We start from the raw sequence: 27,949 nt of genomic DNA, 5'->3' as shown, positions 1-27,949 counted from the left end.
TGTACTGCCTACTGCGCTATTCCTTATTGCTGTATCTATAGCGTTAGAGAACTTCAAACGTATCTCGTCATTCCATTGATGTTTTACCGGACTCTAAATATTCACGGTTCACTCCTGAAATGGTCGTACGGGAAAATCCTCACTTCATCGGTACCTTGAAGATGCTGTGTCCCATCGCTCGCGCGTCGACTACAGCACCTGATCAAACTCACTTTGATAGCCTGCCATTTCAGCAGCAGTAACCGATCTAACAACTGCGCCAGACACTTGTTGTCTTATATATGGGTTGCCGACCGCAGTGCGTTATTCTGCCTGTTTATATACAGGGTGTTTCAAAAATGACCGGTATATTTGAAACGGCAATAACAACTAAACGAGCAGCGATAGAAATACACCGTTTGTTGCAATATCCTTGGGACAACAGTACATTTTCAGGCAGACAAACTTTCGAAATTACAGTAGTTACAATTTTCAACAACAGATGGCGCAGCAGTCTGGGAAACTCTACAGTACGATATTTTCCACATATCCACTATGCGTAGCAATAATATGGCGTAGTCTCTGAATGAAATTACCCGAAACCTTTGACAACGTGTCTGGCGGAATGGCTTCACATGCAGATGAGATGTACTGCTTCAGCTGTTCAATTGTTTCTGGATTCTGGCGGTACACCTGGTCTTTCCAGTGTCCCCACAGAAAGAAGTCACAGGGGTTCATGTCTGGCGAATAGGGAGGCCAATCCACGCCGCCTCCTGTATGTTTCGGATAGCCCAAAGCAATCACACGATCATCGAAATATTCATTTAGGAAATTAAAGACGTCGGCCGTGCGATGTTGCTGGGCACCATCTTGCATAAACCACGAGGTGTTCGCAGTGTCGTCTAAGGCAGTTTGTACCGCCACAAATGTCCAGATAGCGAGATGCAGTAATCGTTTCGGATCTGAAAAATGGGCCAATGATTCCTTTAGAAGAAATGGCGGCCCAGACCAGTACTTTTTGAGGATGCAGGGACGATGGGACTGCAACATGGGGCTTTTTGGTTCCCCTTATGCGCCAGTTCTGTTTATTGACGAAGCCGTCCAGGTAAAAATAAGCTTCGTCAGTAAACCAAATGCTGCCCACATGCATATCGCCGTCATCAATCCTGTGCACTATATCGTTAGCGAATGTCTCTCGTGCAGCAATGGTAACGGCGCTGAGGGGTTGCCGCGTTTGAATTTTGTATGGATAGAGGTGTAAACTCTGGCGCATGAGACGATACGTGGACGTTGGCGTCATTTGGACCGCAGCTGCAACACGGCGAACGGAAACCCGAGGCCGCTGTTGGATCACCTGCTGCACGAGCTGCGCGTTGCCCTCTGTGGTTGCCGTACGCGGTCGCCCTACCTTTCCAGCACGTTCATCCGTCACATTCCCAGTCCGTTGAAATTTTTCAAACAGATCCTTTATTGTATCGCTTTCGGTCCTTTGGTTAAATTAAAGCGCCGTTGAAAACTTCGTCTTGTTGCAACAACACTGTGTTCTAGGCGGTGGAATTCCAACACCAGAAAAATCCTCTGTTCTAAGGAATAAACCATGTTGTCTACAGCACACTTGCACGTTGTGAACAGCACACGCTTACAGCAGAAAGACGACGTACAGAATGGCGCACCCACAGACTGCGTTGTCTTCTATATCTTTCACATCACTTGCAGCGCCATCTGTTGTTGAAAATTGTAACTACTGTAATTTCGAAAGTTTGTCCGCCTGAAAATGTACTGTTGTCCCAAGCATATTGCAACAAACGGTGTATGTCTATCGCTGCTCGTTTAGTTTCTATTGCTGTTTCAAATATACCGGTCATTTTTTAAACACCCTGTACCTCTACATTTGAATACCCATGCCTATACCAGTTTGTTTGGCATTTCAGTCTATTTACATCAAATATTTTAATGCTCGCAAAATCCCTCATCGAACATCTTCAAACTTTGTAGTCGTGACCAACTCAGTTGCGTATAATATTACGGTATACCAATAATTTTTATTTCTGGACAGTCTAACTACAACTGAATGAAATTATCGTGCCATATGCGTTTCTGCTTTATTCTCTGTAAGGCATCTTCAGCGGGCTGGAACATGTACATATTATTGCTATTTAGTTTATATTTTGGGACAATGTTCAACGTACAACATGTGATCCAAAGTATCTGGAAACGTGGCTGAAAATGACTTACAAGTTCGTGGCGCTCTCCATCGGTAATGCTGGAATTCAGTATGGTGTTGGCCCACCCTTAGCCTTGATGACACCTTCCACACTCGCAGGTATACGTTCAGTCAGGTGCTGGCAGGTTTCTTGGGGAATGGCAGCCCATTCTTCACGGAGTTCTGCACTGAGGAGAGGTATCGGTCGGTGAGGCCTGACACGAAGTCGGCGTTCCAAAACGTCCCAGAGGTGGTCTACAGGATTCAGGTCAGGATTCTGTGCAGGCCAGTCCAATACAGGGATGTTATTGTCGTGTAATCACTCCGCCACAGGCCGTGCCTTATGAACAGGTGCTCCATCGTGTTGAAAGATGCAGTCGCCATCCCCGAATTGCTCTTCAACAGTGGGAAACAAGAACGCGCTTAAAACATCAATGTAGGCCTGTGCTGTGATAGTGCCACGCAACACAACAAGGGGTACAAACTCCCTCCATGAAAAACACGACCACATCATACACCACCGCCTCCGAATTTTACTGTTGGCACTACACGCGCTGCCAGATGACGTTCACTGGGCATCCGTCATACCGACACCCTGCCATCGATCGCCACATTGTGTGCCGTGATTCGTCACTCCACACAATGTTTACGCACCTTATACCTTACACCAAGCGAGACGTCGTTTGGCATTTACCAGCATGGTGTGTGGCTTACGAGCAGCCGATCCATCATGAAGTCCAAGTTTTATCACCTCACGCCTAGCTGTCATAGTACTTACGGTGGATCCTGATGCAGTTTGGAATTCCTGTGTGATGGTCTGGATAGATGTCTGCCTATTACACATTACGACCCTCTTCAACTGTCGGCAGTCTCTGGTCGGCCTGTACGCTTTTGTGCTGTACTTGTCCCTTCACGTTTCCACTTTACTATCACATTGGAAACAGTGAACCTATGGATGTTTAGGAGTGTGGAAATCTCGCTTACAGACGTATGACACAAGTGACAGCCAGTCACCTGACCACGTTCCAAGTCCGTGAGTTCCGCTGAGCGTCCTATTCTGCTCTCTCACGATGTCTGATGACTACTGAGGTCGCTGATATGGAGTACCTGGCAGGGGGTGGCAGCACAATGCACCTAATATGAAAAATGTATGTATTCGAGGGAGTCCGCATACTTTTGATCACACAGTGTAAATATAGGACATAAACAATTCTAGTGGTTGGTTTTTCTATGGCACAGTAATATTTTAAATTCTACTTACAGGTTCCCTGAATGATTTTCCACACACCTGCAAGTATGGTTTGTATGCTGTGCAAAATTCATCAAAGAATGTCTTACATATGAAGAAAAGTGTACCTACAGCAACAAATACGTGGAAAAAATGATGAAATTTCACATTTAAAAAAATTTCTTTTTAATGTTCAAAAATATATCGGCTCAACCACTTGTTTATAGTGTAAAACACTAAGATTGACGCGTTTCGGAAGTCAAGCTCCCATCATCAGAATAATAAAAAGTAAAAGAACCTGTTAAAACTCGCTAAAATGGAACACGCACCTTACTTGCGCGTAAGCTCACTCGCGTTTCAGTGTCGTGTTTGGCTACGTGGTGTGTGTGGTATCAACGAAGACGCACGGGCATTTACGACGATAGAGGAGAGCCATGTGGTTAGATGTTGAACACCATAGGCGACACCATTTTAGAGTTTTTCATATTTTGAAGACCATGTGGAGATGCACCTTGGAAGACATGGCAGCAACAAGGGAAGTAGCCACAATGTTTTAACTTTATTATCAATTTTATTGTGCCTGGTGCATGTTCCATTTTAGCGAGTTTTAACAGGTTCTTTTACTTTTTATTATTCTGATGATGGAAGCTTGACTTCCGAAACGCGTCAATCTTAGTGTTTTACACTATAAACAAGTGGTTGAGCCGATATATTTTTTTAACATTGACATTCACAACCACGACCTCTCATCCAGTATGGATAAAATCAAAATTTCTTTTGTTATGTTTCTGAACTTCCACTGCTATTAGTGTGAATCCTGAATCCTTCCTGGTCATGCTGACAAAGTTTTATGAATTTATTTATAAATGTATAGACAGTGGAAATTAAAATGTCCTGTGGTGCCTCTCCTGCTCCAAGTCGGCCCGCTTGACGTCCTAGCCCCCTTGACACTTTTTGCATCCTTGACAGCATCAGTACCTGCCAATTTGGGTGTCTGTACAGAACGGATATCCTGAGCGATTTCCGTCGGTGCGAGCTATTTTTCTGATCGTACTTGGACAGCTTGAACGGTTACCGCTTCTGGCACAGGGCTCGCACTGAACTGTAAGCTAGTGGACCAGCCGGAGGTGTGGCTGTTCCACTAGATGACTAGAACGTAGAGGGACTCCCAGAGTCGCTTTCGTTCCCAGCGCGCCTGGTTGAGTCGTCCGGCTTAGATGATCAGGTGAAATCTCGAAAGTTTCACACTAGGAAAACGCATACCAGCATGTGATACTTCCACATCGCTAGGAACATCTGAGTGTGTGAACTTTAAGAAACCTCCCCAATTATATGGGGAGTCTCCGCAGTGCCACATGATTGTTAGCCGCGCGTGCCGTATGATTGTTCGGCTGCCTGGGTTACTTCCCTTCGAGTGGACTCTCCCAACATTCCACTGTTTTATCATAGAATGAAGGCTTTCACGGAAGGTGTTGTCATCACTTAACATTTCCTGGCTGAGCTGCCGTGGTCCATACATAAGACTCTCCCCTGATGTTTCACCTTAGACTGCAGAACGCATCCTCCGAGGACAATCGGCGAACTGCAACGAGAGCACGAGTGATCGCCGTATATATAAGCCATCCAGAGGGCGCCTTTGTCAATCGCGTGACATCGGCTGTGCTATGATCCTTGGTATTGCCAACTTTCTCAATTGAAACTAATCGATTGTCACGCTGTTGCTGCAATGGTGACATCCATATCTTATCCAGCTTAATGCCTTCATCTTTTCTATTAAAATTATTGCAGTGTTTGGCAATCTCAATGGCCTCTCTGTACGTTCGCGCATAATAATGCGACGTCTTTGCTATGACGGTCGTCTCACTAAACTTTATTTCATCATCACCTCTCTGAAACACATGTTCCGCTACAGCTGGTTTATCAGTATGTCCGAGGCGGCAGTTCCTTTTATGTTCACCCAGACGGGTGTTGACGCTTCTTTTTGTTGTGCCTGTATAGACCTTTCCACAACTGCACGAAATTTTATAGACACCTGGTGTAGCTAGACGATGTCGTTTATTTTTTGCGGATTTTAAACATTCTTTTATTTTCGTAGTGGGTCTGAAAACAGTTTCCACATCGTACTTGGTTAGAATTTTTCCAATACGACCAGTGACCTTACTGATGAAGGGTAAGAACATTTTCCCCTTGGGTTGATGTCTATCCTCGTCCGTCCTAATTGTCAGTCTAGGGCATAGTGCACGAACTATCTTTGTGTTGGAATACCATTCTTTTTGAAGGTCGCTCTAAGGTGTTCAATCTCCTTATCTAAGTGAGCTGGTTCACATATTTTGTGCGCCCTGTCTATTAATGTTTTAACCACCCCTCTTTTATGTCTTGGGTGGTGGATAGAATCTTTCTTCAGGTAACGATAAGTGTGTGTGTCTTTTCTGAAAACCTTATGACCCAATGAACCGTCCTCTCGTTTGATTACAGTCACATCTAAGAAGTTCAGGTGACCATCGATTTCCTTTTCTATAGTGAATTGAATTCTTCGATTAATACTATTCAGATGTAACAGGAAGGCATCCAGTTCCTCTTCCCATAGGTCCATATAACAAATGTATCGTCTACATAACGATACCATCTGGCTGGTCTTTTTCTAGCTGTAGCGGAACATGTGTTTCAGAGAGGTGATGATGAAATAAAGTTTAGTGAGACGACCGTCATAGCAAAGACGTCGCATTATTATGCGCGAACGTACAGAGAGGCCATTGAGATTGCCAAACACAGCAATAATTTTAATAGAAAAGATGAAGGCATTAAGCTGGATAAGATATGGATGTCACCATTGCAGCAACAGCGTGACAATCGATTAGTTTCAATTGAGAAAGTTGGCAATACCAAGGATCATAGCACAGCCGATGTCACGCGATTGACAAAGGCGCCCTCTGGATGGCTTATGTATACGGCGATCACTAGTGCTTTCGTTGCAGTTCGACGATTGTCCTCGGAGGATGCGTTCTGCAGTCGAAGGCGAAACGTCAGGGGAGAGTCTTATGTATGGACCACGGCAGCTCAGCCCAGAAATGTTACATGAATTCCACTGTTTCGTTTATCTCAGCCAGCGTCAGTAGTATTATTGGTGTGCGTTGTTACATGTTGACGCGAACGTCTTAAGTTTAGTTCCTTTGCTCGTTTGTTTCGTTTCTGTCACTGTTAAAATGCTAACCATTGAAGAACGTGTGTTTTTAGTCGAAAAAGTGTTCAAAGCTGACGGTAAATTCAGTGTTTCAGTTCGTCAAAAACTTAATTCAGTTTTCCCGGAGACAACACTCCCACATCGCGATACTGTACGAGATTTGATTAACATATTTCGAAGCACGGATTGAGTGACAGATGCACCGAGAAGTGGTCGTCCTAGCGTTTTGTTTGAGGATAAACTACACGATATTTCCGAAAAAATGTCCACGGGTCCGAACAAGTCAGTACGATAACTTGCCCAGGAAATCGATGTTAGTGTCGGAACGGCCCACACAGCTGTAAGGTAAAAATTAGAACTTTTCTCATGCAAAGTGACAGTCGTGCAAGAACTGAAAAATTCTGATCATGGCATTATTGTCAATGGTTCAAAAATTTCGTTCAACAAAATGGAAGGGATATTCTTAATGAAACGTTTTTCACTGATAAGACGTGGTTTCATTTATCCGGGTGCACGAAGTCGCAAAATTCTCGTAAGTGGAGTACTGCAAATCCATTGTGTATTCATGAGGAACTACTTCCTTCTGTGAAAATAGGAGTTTGGATTGCAATTTCTAGACGTCGGATTGTGGGTCTCATATTTTCAACGAAACAATAAATGCACAACGATACTGCAGTGATATTCTGTGCCCATTCATAGGAGAACTTTTGTTAAGTGAAATACTGAATGGTTATTTTCAACAAGATGGTGCAATCGCGCATACAGCTCGCGTTTCAATGTCACTGCTTGCTGATGGTTTTTGGTGATCGCGTAATTTCACAGGGACTTTGGCCTCCACGATCGTCTGACCTAACACCACCTGACTTTTTCTTCTGGGGTGCAGCGAAAGCAACTGTCTATAAAAACCGCCTAAAATCCAGCGATGAATTGAAAACTGCAATATCCACTTTCACTGCTTCTGTTACAGAAGAAATGTTACATGATTAGACGAATTGAATTGTGTATTCAACAACAGAGGTGACTCTTTCAACATTTAATTTGAAAATTCGGCTGTATAAATGAACCATGAACCATGAACCATGGACCTTGCCGTTGGTGGGGAGGCTTGCGTGTCTCAGCGATAAAGATAGCCGTACCGTAGGTGCAACCACAACGGAGGGGTATCTGTTGAGAGGCCAGACAAACGCGTGGTTCCTGAAGAGGGGCAGCAGCCTTTTCAGTAGTTGCAAGGGCAACAGTCTGGATGATCGACTGATCTGGCCTTGTAACAATAACCAAAACGGCCTTGCTGTGCTGGTACTGCGAACGGCTGAAAGCAAGGGGAAACTACAGCCGTAATTTTTCCCGAGGGCATGCAGCTTTACTGTATGATTACATGATGATGGCGTCCTCTTGGGTAAAATATTCCGGAGGTAAAATAGTCCCCCATTCGGATCTCCGGGCGGGGACTACTCAAGAGGACGTCGTTATCAGGAGAAAGAAAACTGGCGTTCTACGGATCGGAGCGTGGAATGTCAGATCCCTTAATCGGGCAGATAGGTTAGAAAATTTAAAAAGGGAAATGGATAGGTTGAAGTTAGATATAGTGGGAATTAGTGAAGTTCGGTGGCAGGAGGAACAAGATTTCTGGTCAGGTGACTACAGGGTTATAAACACAAAATCAAATAGGGGTAATGCAGGAGTAGGTTTAATAATGAATAGGAAAATAGGAATGCGGGTAAGCTACTACAAACAGCATAGTGAACGCATTATTGTGGCCAAGATAGATACGAAGCCCACACCTACTACAGTAGTACAAGTTTATATGCCAACTAGCTCTGCAGATGACGAAGAAATTGAAGAAATGTATGATGAAATAAAAGAAATTATTCAGATTGTGAAGGGAGACGAAAATTTAATAGTCATGGGTGACTGGAATTCGAGTGTAGGAAAAGGGAGAGAAGGAAACATAGTAGGTGAATATGGATTGGGGGACAGAAATGAAAGAGGAAGCCGCCTGGTGGAATTTTGCACAGAGCACAACATAATCATAACTAACACTTGGTTTAAGAATCATGAAAGAAGGTTGTATACATGGAAGAACCCTGGAGATACTAAAAGGTATCAGATAGATTATATAATGGTAAGACAGAGATTTAGGAACCAGGTTTTAAATTGTAAGACATTTCCAGGGACAGATGTGGACTCTGACCACAATCTATTGGTTATGACCTGTAGATTAAAACTGAAGAAACTGCAAAAAGGTGGGAATTTAAGGAGATGGGACCTGGATAAACTAAAAGAACCAGAGGTTGTACAGAGATTCAGGGAGAGCATAAGGGAGCAATTGACAGGAATGGGGGAAATAAATACAGTAGAAGAAGAATGGGTAGCTTTGAGGGATGAAGTAGTGAAGGCAGCAGAGGATCAAGTAGGTAAAAAGACGAGGGCTAGTAGAAATCCTTGGGTAACAGAAGAAATATTGAATTTGATTGATGAAAGGAGAAAATATAAAAATGCAGTAAGTGAAACAGGCAAAAAGGAATACAAACGTCTCAAAAATGAGATGGACAGGAAGTGCAAAATGGCTAAGCAGGGATGGCTAGAGGACAAATGTAAGGATGTAGAGTCCTATCTCACTAGGGGTAAGATAGATACCGCCTACAGGAAAATTAAAGAGACCTTTGGAGATAAGAGAACGACTTGTATGAATATCAAGAGCTCAGATGGAAACCCAGTTCTAAGCAAAGAAGGGAAAGCAGAAAGGTGGAAGGAGTATATAGAGGGGCTATACAAGGGCGATGTACTTGAGGACAATATTATGGAAATGGAAGAGGATGTAGATGAAGATGAAATGGGAGATATGATACTGCGTGAAGAGTTTGACAGAGCACTGAAAGACCTGAGTCGAAACAAGGCCCCCGGAGTAGACAATATTCCATTGGAACTACTGACGGCAGTGGGAGAGCCAGTCCTGACAAAACTCTACCATCTGGTGAGCAAGATGTATGAAACAGGCGAAATACCCTCAGACTTCAAGAAGAATATAATAATTCCAATCCCAAAGAAAGCAGGTGTTGACAGATGTGAAAATTACCGAACTATCAGCTTAATAAGTCACAGCTGCAAAATACTAACACGAATTCTTTACAGACGAATGGAAAAACTAGTAGAAGCCAACCTCGGGGAAGATCAGTTTGGATTCCGTAGAAACACTGGAACACGTGAGGCAATACTGACTTTACGACTTATCTTAGAAGAAAGATTAAGGAAAGGCAAACCTACGTTTCTAGCATTTGTAGACTTAGAGAAAGCTTTTGACAATGTTGACTGGAATACTCTCTTTCAAATTCTAAAGGTGGCAGGGGTAAAATACAGGGAGCGAAAGGCTATTTACAATTTGTACAGAAACCAGATGGCAGTTATAAGAGTCGAGGGGCATGAAAGGGAAGCAGTGGTTGGGAAGGGAGTAAGACAGGGTTGTAGCCTCTCCCCGATGTTGTTCAATCTGTATATTGAGCAAGCAGTAAAGGAAACAAAAGAAAAATTCGGAGTAGGTATTAAAATTCATGGAGAAGAAATAAAAACTTTGAGGTTCGCTGATGACATTGTAATTCTGTCAGAGACAGCAAAGGACTTGGAAGAGCAGTTGAATGGAATGGACAGTGTCTTGAAAGGAGGATATAAGATGAACATCAACAAAACCAAAACAAGGATAATGGAATGTATTCTAATTAAGTCGGGTGATGCTGAGGGAATTAGATTAGGAAATGAGGCACTTAAAGTAGTAAAGGAGTTTTGCTATTTGGGGAGCAAAATAACTGATGATGGTCGAAGTAGAGAGGATATAAAATGTAGGCTGGCAATGGCAAGGAAAGCGTTTCTGAAGAAGAGAAATTTGTTAACATCCAGTATTGATTTAAGTGTCAGGAAGTCATTTCTGAAAGTATTCGTATGGAGTGTAGCCATGTATGGAAGTGAAACATGGACGATAAATAGTTTGGACAAGAAGAGAATAGAAGCTTTCGAAATGTGGTGCTACAGAAGAATGCTAAAGATTAGATGGGTAGATCACATAACTAATGAGGAAGTACTGAATAGGATTGGGGAGGAGAGAAGTTTGTGGCACAACTTGACCAGAAGAAGGGATCGGTTGGTAGGACATGTTCTGAGGCATCAAGGGATCACCAATTTAGTATTGGAGAGCAGCGTGGAGGGTAAAAATCGTAGAGGGAGACCAAGAGATGAATACACTAAGCAGATTCAGAAGGATGTAGGTTGCAGTAGGTACTGGGAGATGAAAAAGCTGGCACAGGATAGAGTAGCATGGAGAGCTGCATCAAACCAGTCTCAGGACTGAAGACCACAACAACAACAAATGAATATTCAATAAATTAATAGCTTGTATGTCACTGAATTTCATTTCGGTATATTCACTGCGGTATACGGCACGCGCGGTTAATAATCATACGGCACTGCGGAGATACTTTTTGAACACCCCGTATTATACAGCACATTTTCCTACACATGAATTACAATGATATTTTCTTAGGCAACGCTTGCTACTTCAGTAACAGACACCTGAATTTCAAGCGTACTAGGCTATGGGCACTCAAGACAGAATTACCTCGAAGAGAACTGTCTATTGACACAGTCAAGACGGATTTAGAAAGCATAGTTCTCGTGAAACACAACTAGCTCTTTACACACACGAAGTGTTGAGTGCTACTGGCAAGGGATTTCATATTGATTCCGTATTTGTTGTTTTCCAGAAGGCTTTTGATACTGTAACTCACAAGAGGCTTGTAATCAATTTGCGTCATTATAGAATATCGTCTCAGTTATGTGACTGGATTCGTAACAGTTCGTAGTAACTGACGGAAAGTCTTCGTTTAGGTTGCTTGCAGATGTTGTCGTTTACCATCTAGTAAAGTTATCAGAAGATCAAAACGAATTAGAGAAGATGTCTTTATGGTGCGAAAATTGGCAACTGAGGCTAAATAATGAAAACTGTAATGTCATCCCCATGAGTGCTAACAGGAATCCGGTAAACTTCAGGTACATGATAAATCTGTCAAGTCTAAAGGCCGTAAATTCAATGAAATATCTAGGAATTACTATTACGAGCAGCTTAAATTAGAAGTAACACGCAGAAAATGTTGTGGGGGAAGGCAAGGCGAAGACTGCTTATTATTGGCAGAGCACTTAGAAAATGTAACAGATCTACTAAACAGACAGCCTACACTACGCTTGCCCATCCTCTTTTGCAACCTGGGTTCCTTACCAGATAGGATTACAACGAGGAAGTTCAAAGAAGAGCAGCGAGTTTTGTATTATCGACAAATAGGGGACACAGTGTCACTGACATGATACTGGATTTGGCGTGGACATCATTAAAACAAAGGCGTTTTCCGTTCCAGCGGAATCTTCTCACGAAATTTCAATCGGCAGCCTTCTCCTCCAAATGCGAAAATATTTTGTAGACGCCGACCTACATAGTAAGAAAAGAACATCATAACAAAACAAGCGAAATCAGAAGAAATGAGTGTCCCGAATAAATACTTTCGGACCGGCTGTTTGTCCCAAACTCCGGAGAAATATTCTCAAACTACCTATTTTCTCTACAAATTTATGCGCGCATCTATATTTCAACTCCAACTGTCAAGCTAAATATCGAAAGTTGGCGTATACGAGGGTGAGTCTAATAAAAACCTTAAATTTTTTTTAAATATTATTTATTGTGCGGAAGTGGTACAAAGCTTTATTACTTTTCAACATATTCTCCCCCACGCTCAATGCAAGTACTCCAGCGCTTATAAAGCGCATAAATTCCCTTAGAAAAAATTCTTTTGGTAGTCCGCGCAACCACCCATGCACCGCGTGGCGTACCTCTTCTTTCCTCCTATTGCGTCTTCGAATAGTCCACATATATGGAAATCATTTGGGACATGGTCTGGTGAGTATGGTGGATGAGGAAGACTCAAAATGCAGGTCTGTGATTGTTGCAACTGTTGTACAGGCAGTGTTGGGCCTTGCATTGTCTTGTTGCAAAAGGACACCTGCTGACAGCAATCCACGTCCCTTTGACGATGATTTTTTAGGGGAACTGTGTGTGATGCACTGGTGACGGTGGTCCCTCTAGGCATGTAATGCTCCAAAATGACGCCTTTTTCGTCCCAAAAGAGAGTCAGCATAACCTTCCCTGCTGATGGTTCTGTTCGAAACTTCTTTGGTTTTGGTGATGAGTAATGGCGCCATTCCTTGCTCGTTCTCTTCGTTTCCGGTTGGTGGAAGTGAACCCAGGTTTCGTCCTCAGTAACGATTCTTGCAAGGACGCCATCGCCTTCTCGTTCAAAGCGCAGAAGAAGTTCTTCACAAGCATCAACACGTCGTTCTCTCATTTCAGGAGTCAGCTGCCGTGGCATCCATCTTGCAGATACTTTGTGATACTGGAGCACGTCATGGCACAATGTGGTGTGCTGACCCATGACTAATCTGTAAACATGCTGCAATGTCATTCAGTGTCACTCGGCGGTTTTCCTTCACTATGGCTTCAACTGCTGCAATGTTCTGTGGAGTCACAATTAGTTGTGCCTGACCTGGACGAGGAGCATCTTCCACTGAAGTCATACCATTTGCGAACTTCTTGCTCCATTCGTAGACTTGCTGCTGTGACAAACATGCATCACCGTACTGAACCTTCATTCGTCGATGAATTTCAATAGGTTTCACACCTTCACTACGCAAAAACCGAATAGCAGAACGCTGTTCTTCCCTGGTGCAAGTCGCAAGTGGGGCGGCCATCTTTATACTGATACTGCGACGGTATGTGTGCATCTGCACTGTGCTGCCACCTACAGGCCATTCTGCACGCTGTTTGTAGCACGCTTACCAACTTACACGATAACGGGGCGAAATTTCGATTTGTTATTACAGATTTAAGGTTTTCATTTGACTCACCCTCTAAAACAGTCGTTTTTCCCTTGCGCTATTTGCGATTGGAACAGGAAGGAAATGACTAGCAGCGGTACAGGGTGCGCGCCTCGCACCGTAACATAGCTTGAGGAGTATCTATGTGGATATGAATGAACGTTTTTACTATCGCAGCTGATTGGGCCCCTTAACCAAGATAAGGCTTTTGTTTGCATTTTAATGAAGACTTTAATTAATCACTTAATCATAATTTAAATTACATGTGTATAATATTTTTACATTGCATAGTTTCTGAAAAATACTTCATCCTCCTGGAAGGATATTTTATCAGCGTTATGCTGGCGACATTCTGATCGTGCTTAATGGCGATGAATCCGAAATTTCGAGTTTAGTTGATGAATTTAATGCCCTTCATCCAAAGATGATTTTCACACATGTAGATATGAATACTGACCGAGTCCTTAACTACCTAGATCTGCGCCGGCCGCGGTGGCCGAGCGGTTCTAGGCGCTTCAGTCTGGAACCGCGCGACCGCTACGGTCACAGGTTCGAATCCCGCCTCGGACATGGATGTGTGTGATGTCCTTAGGTTAGTTAGGTTTAAGTAGTTCTAAGTTCTAGAGGACTGATGACCTCAGATGTTAAGTCCCATAGAGCTCAGAGTCATTTGAACCTAGATCTGCGGTTATAGCTGCGTGATAACGAAGTATCCATAGATATTTTTAGGAAATCCTCGACCACAGATGCTATTATTCATCTAAAGTATATCGCCCGTAATAACGGCTACAGCGTCGGGCTAGTTGAAAAGTTATACTAAGACAAAATATCAATGCCCCTTCGGAGTACACCCAGTGCAGTTTCTGTCGAGGAACACAATTACATTGCTTTGCCATTTATGGGCAATTTTAGTTATGAACTGGGAAAACGTTTTCGGGGAGTGGGCTCTCGTATAGTATTTTCCGCGGCTGCAATCTCCAGTTTATGTACATACATAATGAATCACCTGAAAAGAACAACCATTTTGCATCGGGGTTATAACTGCTGGAGTGTCGCGATTGTAATGTACGACATGTCGGACAAAAGGGCAGAACCTTTAAAATTAGATTACAAGAACATCTCCTCAAAAGATGGGGACAGGTAAAAGAGAACTCTGCCTTTGCTCAAGACCTTAAAGCCAGTGGCCATAGTCCTCCGTAAGCACATAATCTTAAAATTTTGCATTCTGCACAAAAGGGTAAGAAGTTAAACATTTTAGAAGAATGGTTCAAATAGCTCTGAGCACTATGCGACTTAACTTCTGAGGTCATCAGTCCCCTAGAATTTAGAACTACTCTAACCTAACTAACCTAAGGACATCACACACATCCATGCCCGAGGCAGGATTCGAACCCGCGACCGTAGCGGTCGCTCTGTTCCAGACTGTAGCGCCTAGAACCGCTCGGCCACCCCGGCCGGCATTTTAGAAGAAATTGAAATATTTTGGCATATGGAGGACAAATATTTGACCCTCCTTAACGACCAAATATTGGGCGCTAATCGGGCCTTTTTTAGAAGTTATGAAATCGGTGTTATTAATGTAATCCTGGGGCTCTCGCGTTTCTGCCTAAATATGACACCTTTCCTCTCTGGCCTTATGTCGTCATGTTAGCCAACCCGTTAAGAGTTTCTTGACTAGAAAATGACTTGCGAGTTTGTGGCTTCAAATGTCGAGGTATCTTACACATTTTAATCTAAGTATAAAATGGAAATGGGAAAGAAGTTCACTCGCATTACGATTTCCTCCCACGCTGGTGTGTATCTTTCAAGCGTAATAATTTTACTATGTTATTTTTATAAAAAGAATTTTATTGTTAGTTAGAAGTTCTTCCTCCGTATGACGCAGTATTGCGTGTTATAGCTGGACCTCTTCATCCGAAATTATGGTCCTGTGTTAGTAATGTTCTCGTTGTAGTGATATATGGTACACCATACCCGTTTAGGCACTGCATCTGTGTGTTGTATTATACACCGTGATATTATATTTTAAATTATAGGCCTTCTTTTGTATTTTACTCCGTCATAAGTTTTGGATAAATTAATGCAGAGATGTTGCGTCTAGTAATTTTATCTTATTAATGCTTTATGTGCGCTATATTTATAACGTTTTAGTGGCTATGTATATCCGGTTTACGATCTTTCATTCTTACCAGCAGCTGCGTGGCAGCGCCACCTATTTGGGTGATTCTGTATTAGGCGTCAGTATTAGCACACACCTAACTACTTAAGACCCATCTTACACTATTACTTGGTCCTGTGAACGTGTGCGCGTTATCCAGGTCTTGGAGTTACTCACCTCCATCTAGAAAGGTAAGGCCTTGTCATAAGGCTTCGGCAAAATGATTGATTTCTGAGAGTCCGAGTGTCCGATAAATGGTCAATTCTTTATCCGTTTTTACTATTTTATATTTCTAGTATTCACTGAGGTTAACGAAGGCGATGTTGGCCTGACGTACCCGACGATGCCCTTTAGCTAAACTAAAGGATCGTCCTAAGAAATACCAAATTAAAGTATTTGCTCTTTCACTATTTGATCTGTTTATACATGCTTTCAGGTTATCCATGTCTGCACAACGCGATCGCGATCCTTAAACAGGTGTATTTGTTCTCTTGTTTTCTATGTAGATCAGCGTGAAGATGCCTCAATAAGGTGAAACGCGTAGTTGATAAATAAAAAAACTAAAATTGCAACCAAGACCGTTTTCAACTAATACTACTAAACACTGGTTTCCTGATTCATGCCACAGATGGATTGGAATAATTTCTTCTGGAAGGACTTCAGCTGTATATACGTGTACTTAAAACAATGTGACTATTTGTGAAGCAATACTCCTACTATTTCGTATGGAACCGTATGAAAGAAGAAATATGAAGTGTTACACCACATTTAAACTGTGTTGTAGATTTTTCAAACACTGGCGATAGTGGAGTTGTTTCTTCTTTCTCAGAACAGGATCTAGTTACAAATCTGTGACAGTGATCCAGCTTGTCAAACCTACAACCAGTTTTTGCAGTTTTAGATGGCTTTCCACTTGCATAGTAACATGGCAGTTTTATCCCAGAAATGCAGTGACCATTCTTCGATACACTACCATGTACTCCTTTTTAGAGCTACCATACATTGTATTTAATAAGTCACAGCTGCAAAATACTAATGCGAATGCTTCACAGACGAATGGAAAAGCTGGTAGAAGCTGACTTCGGGGAAGATCAGTTTGGATTCCGTAGAAATGTTGGAACACGTGAGGCAATACTGACCCTACGACTTATCTTAGAAAATAGATTAAGGAAAGGCAAACCTACGTCTCTAGCATTTGCAGACTTGGCGAAAGCTTTTGACAATGTTGACTGGAATACTCTCTATCAAATTCTGAAGGTGGCGGGGGTAAAATACAGGGAGCGAAAGGCTATTTACAATTTGTACAGAAACCAGATGGCAGTTATAAAGAGTCGAGGGACATGAAAGGGAAGCAGTGGTTGGGAAGGGAGTGAGACAGGGTTGTAGCCTGTCCCCAATGTAATTCAATCTGTATATTGAGCAAGCAGTAAATGAAACGAAAGAAAAATTCGGAGTAGTATTAAAATCCATGGAGAAGAAATAAAAACTTCGAGGTTCGCCGATGACATTGTAATTCCGTCAGAGACAGCAAAGGACTTGGAAGAGCAGTTGAAGGGAATGGATAGGGTCTTGAAAGGAGGATATAAGATGAACATCAACAAAAGCAAAACGAGGATAAAGGAATGTAGTCGAATTAAGTCGGGTGATGCTGAGGGAATTAGATTAGGAAATGAGACACTTAAAGTAGTAAAGGAGTTTTGCTATTTGAGAAGCAAAATAACTGATGATGGTCGAAGTAGAGAGGATATAAAATTTAGACTGGCAATGTCAAGGAAAGCGTTTCTGAAGAAGAGAAATTTGTTAACATCGAGTATTGATTTAAGTGTCAGGAAGTCGTTTCTGAAAGTATTTGTATGGATTGTAGCCATGTATGGAAGTGAAACATGGACGATAAATAGTTTAGACAAGAAGAGAATAGAAGCTATCGAAATGTGGTGCTACAGAAGAATGCTGAAGATTAGGTGGGTAGATCATATACCTAATGAGGAGGTATTGAATAGAATTGGGTAGAAGAGGAGTTTGTGGCACAACTTCACCATCAAACCAGTCTGACTGAAGACAACAACGTTGTATTCAGCTACACTGACAAAATCTGCAGTTATGGGGAAATCCAATTTCTTACCCTTGATAGATACTCTATACAGTGAAATATTTGTGAGCTGTATCAATTCCACCCATAAACTTGTATACGACTCTTGCTTGTTGACTTGCTACCAGTCTTTTCGACCTAAGTGAATATCACATTACTGGATGAGCGGCATTTACAGCATCAGTTTGTTGCCAGTCACTATGCCGTCGTCATTTCCTGAAGCCGCTTATACAGGGTGTCCCAAAAAGAATGACCCGATTTTAAATAGAATTATTTATTAGGAAAAAGGGCTTCAACACCAATAAATTGCATACTAAACTACTCAGAAAAGACAGAAGTTTATAAAAATCCATCATAAATGTTCAATATGTCGTCCATTGGCTACACGGACGACATCTAGCCTATAGCCGAATTCATCCCAAAGTGAGTGTAATGTGTGTTCTGTCACTGAAGCTACAGCCTCCGATATTCTGGTTTTTAGTTCATCAATGTCACGAGGTAAAGGAGGAACGTAAAAACATTGCTTAACATATCCCCACAGGAAGAAATCACATAGTGTTAAGTCAGGGAACCTAAGAGGCCAAGAGTGTAAAGCCTGGTCTCGCAGTCCTGTACGCCCTATCCAACGTTGAGGCACGTTGGCATTGAGGAAACTGCGCACGTTGTTGTGCCAGTGCGGTGGTGCTCCATCTTTCTGATAGATGAAATTGTCAGAGTCAAGTTCTGGGAATAACCAGTTCCGTAGTATTACAAGATATGATTGTTCTGTTACGGTTTCTTCCTAAAAAAAGTAGGGTCCATATTGCGCGAGATTAGCTGCACGCTCCAGGTCAGCGCTCGTAGCGACATCTAGCGGATTTTTTCTGAAACTCTAGACCATGCCGATTACAGCTAGAGCTGTTTCACGTACCTAGTGACATTTGTCTCAATATTATTAAAAGTTAAAATAGGGTCATTATTTTTGGGACGTCCTGTATATTGCCTCAGTTTGAAGCCAAATGTCCCTCCGGGTTTCTATTTCATTTCACTTAATTACTTTTACACAGTAATTCACTTCATACTACTGCATTTTATTCGTTATAACGAGATGAGAGTAATCCTACTGAAAAAATGCTCCTTATAAAGTAACAGCTCGCAAATAAAGTTTTTCATATGTGTATTTCCGAAACAATAGTAACATGAATTTAGTTAGGTTTTATATCTGATACAACAGTGGAAATTTATACAGCCTGAATGGTAAATATGACTGCGTGCACGTTATATACTTTTTAATAATATTATGAAAAAGGTAGTCGCTACCCTAGTGGAGATGCCGAGTCGCAGATTGGCACAACATAAATACTGTCACAAAGTGAGTATTCGGCCAACAAAGTCTTTGTCGAGAAAAAGACAACACACACACACACACACACACTTGACCAGTCTCTTGTAGCTGTGCCTATATGTAGGGTGACCAAACGTCCCTGAAAACCGGGATTGTCCCGGTTTTCATCCCTGTGTTCCGGTGTCCCGAAAATTTGTTTCGGGACGCTCAAAAGTCCCGGAATTCAGTTTTTAAATACATTTCGTGAAACTTTCTCAAATTTTTGGGATTTCGCTATATTAAAGGAAATACAACACAAGAAATTAATATATTTTAGCTTATTTGTCTAAAACCTCCGTTGTCCCATACTAGTAATCGCAGTATCAGTATTGATACACTCAGGCAATAATTTACTTTGAGTGGTACTTTGGCCAACACGTAGTAAGTTGTATTATTGTAACAGAGCTATGAAACCGTCCGATTGTCGCGCCACTTACTCACACACTCATTGTCAGAACAGTCTAGTAGTTGATGTTTTGTCAGACAAACTGCAATAGTTTTTTCTCATATTAGTGGTATTATTGCTGCAGTACTGTGAAACGCAATGCCGAAACGTTCCTGCAAGTTCAGTGACTGTTATTCCAAGGAATGGAATTTCATTAAGAAAGTTAGTTTTGATTACGTGCAGAGTGTTCAGTATGTAACTGTTTTATTAGTATAAGTCATTGTGGACGTTCCGACATAGTTGATCACATCAGGTCAAAGAAACACATTAACAGATGCAGTGCACCGAGCTGCAGTAAAACTCTACAAAATTATTTTGTGAAACATCAGTCAAGTGAAGAGACGAAAATTCGAGCAGCCGAGCTTACACTAGCCTACCACACGGTAAAACATCACCAAACTTGTAGATCTAGTGATTGTACTAATAACCTTAACAGCATTATGTTTGATGATTCTTCCATTGCCAAAAAGTTTAGTTCAGCAAGAACTAAAGTGTCAGCCTTAGGAGTTATTGCTCCCCAGAGTGTAAAAGAAAGCCTTGAATACATCAAAAAGTCTTCTTTCTACGGGATATCCACTGATGCCAGCAATCATAAGGCCACTAAAATATTTCCGTTTGTTGTTAAGTTTTTCGGTATTAATCAGGGAATTCAGACCAAACTTTTGAAGGTGAGTTCCCTACCTAATGAAACATCTGACGAAATTTCAAGATTTTGTATGAATACTATCGAAATGTTTGATCTTGAGAAAAATAAATGTGTGGCATTTTGTGGAGGCAACACCAACACAGACTTCGGTGGTTTAAAAAGGCAAGGCAAATGCAACGTATTTACCAAATTAAAGGCGACATTGCATGAAAACACTGAAGGCATAGGGTGCCCTGCACATGTTTTACACAATAGCGTGCAGACATCTGCTGACAGTTTAAAATAAAGCTGTGATGTTGAAACTCTCGTCATGAAGGTATACTCACACTTTTACATATATACTGTTAGAATAGTGAGGCTTAAGGAGTTCTGTGATTATGTGGGAACTGAATATATGAATGTAATGTGTCACTCGAAAACTCGCTGGTTATCACTGTTTCCAGCAGTTGAAAGAGTAATCCGACTGTTTGAACCGTTAAAAGATTTTTTCCTAAATGAAGACAAAGCCCCCAAAATATTGGTTCAGTTTTTCAGTAACCCTTTAAGTGAAGCCTACTTATGGTTCATTCACAGTCAGCTTAGCACCTTGCAGCATGGGATAAAGGAAATTGAGGGAAGCACGAAAAGTGTAATAGAGGTAAATGATTTTTTGAAAAATACTCTGGAAACTCTTACTAAGAGGAGAGAACAGCAGTTCATTTCTTTTAATGTTAAATCTGTCCTTAAAAGAGCATAAGTATCAGAAGCAGCGGAAAGGAGTTTTAGAGAAGAAGTTAACAAGTTTTATGACACTTGTGTAGAATATCTCAGCAAGTGGAGCGCCTCATATTTACCCTCATCGCCGGTGTTTGATTGTATGTTACTGAAGAGAATGCCAAAATGGGAATGTGTTGAAGAGACAGTTTCTTATTTGAAGAGTAAAGAGATTGAAATCGATGATTCCATTCTCTTTGATCAGTTCGGCATACTGACAAATTTTGTTGAAGAAAGTCTTCACAAGTGGAATGATGAAAAAGAAAACACCATTGGAATGTCATGAGAAGTGGGTAAGTTTTTTTAAAGCTTTGACTGTCTTCAGCATTACTCTGAGTTGGTAATAATTGCGAGGTATTTATTTGCAATCCCAGCCCATAATGCCAATGTGGAAAGAATATTTTCGTTCATGAATATCCAGTGGACTGATGAAAGAAACAGAATGGAGGTGGACTCTCTTGAAGCAATCCTGCAGACCCTGTACAACTACAAAAAGGATTGTGCCGAGTTTTATCACTGTGTTTCAAAGAAGAAAGACATGATCAAGAAGGCTGGAGGCAGTGAAAAATACCCTTTTCTCCAAGGACAGTCAATTCCATCTACAAGTGCTCAGTAATATTAAACCTCATGTTAATATTATTTGATTAAAAGTTGAATGGCTGTAAAATTTTGTAAAATCGTAATACATTTCTTTATTACTGTATATGTTTATTAAATGTCATTAATTATACAGATAATCTAGATTATATCAATCTTTTGTATCCTCTTATTAGTTATATATAATGATCGGGTTAACATAATGTATCAACAAAACATTAATATTTAAAATTAAGAAACCTGGGTACATGTGGAATGAGGTGTCCATTGGCACCCAGGTGAATGTGTCCCGGTTTTCACTGAAAATAATTTGGTCACCCTCATTCCATCCTGGATTTTCCATTGCTATATACATTTCAGTTAATTGTACTATTGTAGTACGCTTTTGTCATTAAAATACAGTATAAGTACACGCCACAGCAAAAGAGAAATTGCAGGACATATTGAACCTGAGTTTTGTATGCATAACACTAGTGTAGTTCTATAATGATGTTCTTAAATAGACTATTACTGAGGTTATATTGGACATGCATATTATCCTTTAGTACATTAATCTGGCATTCTGAGAGAATATGTAAACAGTTAGTATTCTAAAACATACGAGATCAGAGAAGTTATACTGCCAATCAGCTAAAAAACCAGGCAGATAATGCATTTTCAGCAAACCAAGTTATCTTATACACACAACAATGCTCACCCAACAATGAAAGCTAAATATTTCTTTAGAGAATAGCATGAGCCAGTAGTATTAAGTGTGTACAAAAGCTGTGTGCTGGAGGGTAAAATAAAAACAGTACAAAAAGTTTTAAGCTCCTCGGCAAAAATCCTTGTTAATTCCAAGAAAAGTGGTTCTTCGTAAAACGAGAAGCAGAATCTGTGTTGTTTCCAATGCACATGGAGGAAGAGCAGATATTCAGAATTATTTAGCTAGCGTAAAGGGTAAATCAAACGTGTACTCGCAAGCACTTTTAGAAAAACGGACAGTCATTCTGTTTCAGCTTAAGTTAAACAGGGCAAATTAGTAACAGCAGCGGAATTAGCAATGTGCAGTCGTAAAGTTTAAACATACTACGTCTTTGAAACCAGTGGATTGTACCTGTAGATTACGCTCCAAACTTTTTAATGATTCCGAATCGGCAAAAAACGTGACTTTGGGCAGAAAAAGCTCAACATTAATTGAGAAATCAGTGTTAGACATGCGACAACCTTTCAAAGGTCCGTTTTATTTTGACATAGCTGCACACAGTAGTAATAACAAAGCCGAGAAAATATTTTCATTAATTAATTCACTTTTTTCAAGCTTAAGAGAAGCGTCTAGATTTCTGCTTCCCAAATTAGGTCCATTTTTAATCAGTTTGAGAGAAATGTTCCAGTTTGTTATCTAACATACAAGACAAAAATTATAGCAAACCTACGTTAAGGCAGAAGCACGCCACGGGTACGATCAGTTTGGATTCCAGAGAAATATTGGAACACGCGAATAAAAACTAACCCAACGACTTATCTTAGAAAATAGGTTAAGGAAAGGCAAACCTACATTTATAGCATTTGTAGACTTAGAGAAAGGTTTTGACAAAGTTGACTGGAATACTCCCTTTGAAATTATGAAGGTAGCAGCAGTAAAATAGAGGGAGCGAAAGGCAATTTACAACTTGTAAATAGCAGTCATTAGAGTCGAAGTGCATGAAAGGGAGGCAGTGGTTGAAAAGGGAGTGGACTAGTGTTGTAACATATCCCCGGTGTTATTCAATATGTACATTGAACAAGCAGTAAAGGAACCCAAAAAAAATTTGAAGAAGGAATTAAAAGTTCAGGGAGAAGAAATAAACACTGAGATTTGCCCATGACAGTGTAATTCCGTCAGAGACAGCAAAGGACTTTGAAGAGCAGTTGAACGAAATGGACTGTATCGTGATGAAAATCAACAAAAGCAAAACAAGGATAATGGAATGTAGTCGATTTAAATCTGGCGATGCTAAGGAATTCAGATTAGGAAACCAGACACAAAGTAGTAGATGAGTTTTGCTATTTGGACAGCATAATAACTGATGTTCGAAGTAGAGAGGATATAAAATGTAGACCCACAATGGCAAGAAAAGCATTTGTTAACATGATTATAGATTTAAGCATTAGGGAATCTTTTCTGGAAGTATTCGTATGGAGTGTAGCCATTATTGAAAGTGAAACATGAATGATAAACATCTTAGACAAGAGAAACGTGGTGCTACAGATGAATTCTGACGATTGGATGGGTCGACCATGAAACCAATGAGGAAGTACTGAATAAAATTGGGGAGAAAACAAATTTGTGTGACAACTTGACCAAAAGAAGGGATCAGTTGCTAGGACACATTTTGAAACATTAATGGAGCTCCAATTTAGTATTGGAGAGAAATGTAGGGGCGGAAGGGGGGGGGGAATCGTTCAGAAGGATATAGATTGCAGTAGTTATTGGAACATGAGGCTCACACAGGTGAGAGTAGCATGGAGAGCTGCATCAAACCTGTCTTAGGACTGAACACCAAAACAACAACAATAAGATCAGGTATCTAGTTGCAAACTACACTCAACACCACAAGACTAATATAAACCAAGATGTGTAGTATACAGTCAGACAACACAGCCAGCGACATGAACAAACTCACCTCGTGAGTAACAACAGCCACAAACGACTAAGAAGGGACCGATCCACGTTACTGTTTGAGGCAGACTGACCGGCGTCGGCTGATCCACATCAGAGCTCCGTGGTGCCATGCGGCAGCTTTGGGAACTACTGCCAAGCGCTGGGAGATCTACGGCGTTCCGCGAATCAAGGAAAATATCCTCGTGCATTTCGCACTAACCGTGACGTCATCGCTGAACTGCTCGTTACAACTAGGTCTCTCCATGAAGCAAAGGCACGCACATACACAGCACAGTTTAGTAACACTTTAATTTTTACAGACAGCGTGATTCAGCTGGCCCTATCGCTGTCGTTTTATGCAGCCCGCAACGTTATAACTCACCTTCATAAATTACGTCGCATATTTCCATAGTCTCTCGCTAGCTTAGTGCAAACTGTAAGAAATTTAATGTAGTTGAAATTTTGTATTGCGGTACGTTTCCGCTAGAAACCGCAGTTTTCGAGTTATTCAAGTAATACGTACAAAAGTGATCAAACTCAGCCGCCACCGCTCCGCAATTCTAGTATGTTTGTTGCTCAAGGCACCCCCTCCTACCACTCCACAAATGTTTGCGACTGCACGAATTATTTCCCTCACTCGACCTTTTTTAGTCTCCGCTACCAGGCCGTATTACCCCACCAGCTTAGTCGAGCAATTACAAATAGTAAAATTGACGTCTGTGTAAATTTTGCAAACTAACTTTGCGAATTTTAGCAGCAAAAAATAAACAATTACATCGTTGTGTTCGTCAGGCCTTCTGAATACGAGGCCACTGTGTTTGTAAGAGTTAAGTTTGGATCGAATTGTGAGCATATTTAGTTTTAGCGTAATGTTCTAAAAGTCGTTTTTCGCTCATTACCCTCAAGGACATGGTTAAACCAATAACATTAACGAAATAACCGACTGTGCTTCTGGTGTAATAGCCCAGTCAGTAATGGTAAAAAAAGGTAAATATCGGGAATGTTCGTGTAGTCGGGAATTGTTGAATAATGGTAGGAAGGAGTGCCACGAAAAACGTACTAGAAACGTTTGAAGGCCTTTTTGTACTTTTTCTTTAATAACTCGAAAACCGTGGCCTGCAGGGAAAACGTATCCCAGTACAAAAAGGTTCTGCACATTCTTCCTATAGGATTAATAGTTTGCGCGTAGCGAGCTACAGAGTATTAATATCTCTAGTAGGGTTTTGAAGGCCAGCTATAGCATTGCGGGTTGCATATAACGTCAGTGGCAGGGGCAGCTAATTCCCGCTGCATATACCAATTTCCAAATTCCTCAGTTAACTTTCGGACAATAAACTAGCACGAAACCGAGAGTCTCGCAAATGCCTAGGATTCTACAAAATTCGTGGAGCATTCAACGAATTACAAAGTAATATTATATCTACCGACTTAGCAGAAAATCCTGAGAATTTTTAGTCTTACGTTAAACGTACAAACACATCGAAGTCATTTGTCCAGACTCTCCGTGACTGTAATGGCATCGAAACGGTGACAGAGAGAAAAATCCGAAATACTAAACGCATTTTTCCAAAACGGTTTTACTGAGGAATAACATAGTATGGGTCCCGCTATAAATCGTCGCTCGGAAGTCAGAGCGACAGACATCAAAATACGTTAAAAGAATGTTGCATTTTCCTACTACTGCTGTATTTATTTTATTAGCTCAAGGCTTTTAGGTCATTTTAAGTGTTTTCTTCTGTATTTTCTGTATACAAGAGATCACACACCTCTCCTGGAAGAGGGAACGCAAACCAAAGGCTGGGCTTTATTGGGTAAAACTTAGAAAATGCAAAAGATCTACTTAAGACACTGCCTACACTACGCTTGTCCGTCCTCTATTGGATTACTGCTACGCGGTCTTGGATCCTTACCACGTAGGATTAACGGAGTACATCGAGAAAGTTCAAAGAAGAGCATGTTTCGTATAGGGGAGAGAGTGAAAAAGTGTAGTGAGAAAGTGTTTTACTACGTTCTTTGCGGAAAATACTTGTTATAGTTACGTATGCATCACATCTCAGCATGATGTGCAGAATGGAAGCGCTTGCCACACGAAAACGTAAGTAAATACGGAAACAGGCGCGAAAAACTAAATTACATTCTAGAAGATAGGTTAACTCCCAGCAAAAAACTTTCTCATCAACATTGTTTGGGCCGGCCGGTGTGGCCGTGCGGTTCTAGGCGCTTCAGTCTGGAACCGCGTGACCGCTACGGTCGCAGGTTAGAATCCTGCGTCGGGCATGGATGTGTGTGATGTCCTTAGGTTAGTTAGGTTTAAGTAGTTGTTGGGTTGGGGGTTGTTTGGGGGAAGAGACCAAACAGCGAGGTCATCGGTCTGATCGGATTAGGGAAGGAAGTAGGCCGTGCCCTTTCAAAGGAACCATCCCGGCATTTGCCTGGAGCGATTTAGGGAATCACGGAAAACCTAAATCAGGATGGCCGGATGCGGGATTGAACCGTCGTCCTCCCGAATGCGAGTCCAGTGTGCTAACCACTGCGCCACCTCGCTCGGTTTTAAGTAATTCTAAGTTCTAGGGGAGTGATGACCTCAGACGTTAAGTCCCATAGCGCTCAGAGCCATTTGAACCATTTGAGCCAACATCGTTTGGTTGCGGATGACAAGCTACCTGTGGTAATTAACATAAAAGTGATCCAGAAAGTTCATGCACACCAAATGTAAAGGTATTTACATAAAGAAATGATCTGTTGTTTGAAGCAAAAATGCACATAATTTTATAACCATTTAACAAAATGTTCACATTGCAGAATAAATAAAAAATGAAAACCCACTGACGATGGCACAGTAGTGCCGAAACATGTTTGGGTACTGAGAAGAACGGTGTTTTGCATAACTGGCGGACCTCACATCCAAAAACATTTGCTGACAGTTGGTAAGCTGTAGTTCTAATGTGCCTTGTATCCAGTAGGATAGAGAGTGCTTTGAACCAATACGACTCAAACTGTCTTCCTTGGTCTGTTGTGATTCCTAACGGCAATCCCAAACGGACGATCCATCCCCTGAAGAACGCAGTCGCGACAGTTTCGGCGGTGATGTCGGCGATCAGAAACACCTCGGGCCAGCGTGTAAAACAATCGATGGCTGTAAGGCAGTAGCTGTATCTTTCCGATGGTGAGAGAGGTCCTACTAGGTCTAGGTGGACGTGATCAAATCTCCGATTTGGAGGAAGAAATGTGCCAAGAGGTTACCCAATGTGCCGGCTAACTTTATTCCGTTGACATGCCACACATTGTCGCACATACGAGGCGTGTTTTTTAAGTAAGTACCGTTTTGAAATTTAAAAAAAGACGTACTAAGATATATCAATAATATTATTTTTACATGAAAGCCTGTACCTTAATCTACTTTTCTACATAATTTCCGTCAATATTGAGGCACTTGCCATAACGTTGTACCAGTTTTTGAATACCCTCCTCATAGAAGTCTGCCGCCTGGCTTGTTAACCACTGCATCACCACTGTTTTGACTTCGTCATCGTCTTGAAGACGCTGACCGCCCAGGTGTTTCTTCAAGTGCAGGAACAGATGGTAGTCACTGGGTGCAAGATCGGGTCTGTACGGAGGATGATCTAGAATTTCCCATCGAAAAGATGTGATGAGATCTTTGGTCTGATTCGCCACATGCGGACGGGCATTGTCTTGCAGCAAAACGATGCCCTTGCTCAACTTCCAAGGACTGTTGCTTTGATTCTGGTGTGACATAGGCCACTCACGTTTCATC

The 27,949-nt window shown here is 41.5% G+C and overlaps 1 protein-coding gene across 5 annotated transcripts in view; it reads right to left on the bottom strand.

Annotated features, from left to right (window-relative positions):
• The window catches only part of LOC126424960 (uncharacterized), a 204,702-nt gene extending 180,385 nt beyond the window's left edge, over positions 1-24,317 (bottom strand). For 4 of the 5 annotated variants that reach the window (XM_050087831.1, XM_050087833.1, XM_050087834.1 and 1 more), the window contains exon 1: positions 24,197-24,289. The gene's annotated coding sequence lies outside the window, so the exon portion shown is untranslated. Of the gene's footprint in view, positions 1-24,196 lie in introns of all 5 variants that reach the window. The other variant, XM_050087832.1, reaches the window with a different exon arrangement.
• Positions 24,318-27,949: the final 3,632 nt, after the last annotated feature.

The sequence above is a fragment of the Schistocerca serialis genome, chromosome 10, assembly GCF_023864345.2.
Source record: "Schistocerca serialis cubense isolate TAMUIC-IGC-003099 chromosome 10, iqSchSeri2.2, whole genome shotgun sequence".
Lineage (NCBI taxonomy): Eukaryota > Metazoa > Arthropoda > Insecta > Orthoptera > Acrididae > Schistocerca > Schistocerca serialis.
The sequence above is the reverse complement of the archived record's forward strand: the minus strand, read 5'-3'. Positions and strand labels throughout refer to the sequence as shown.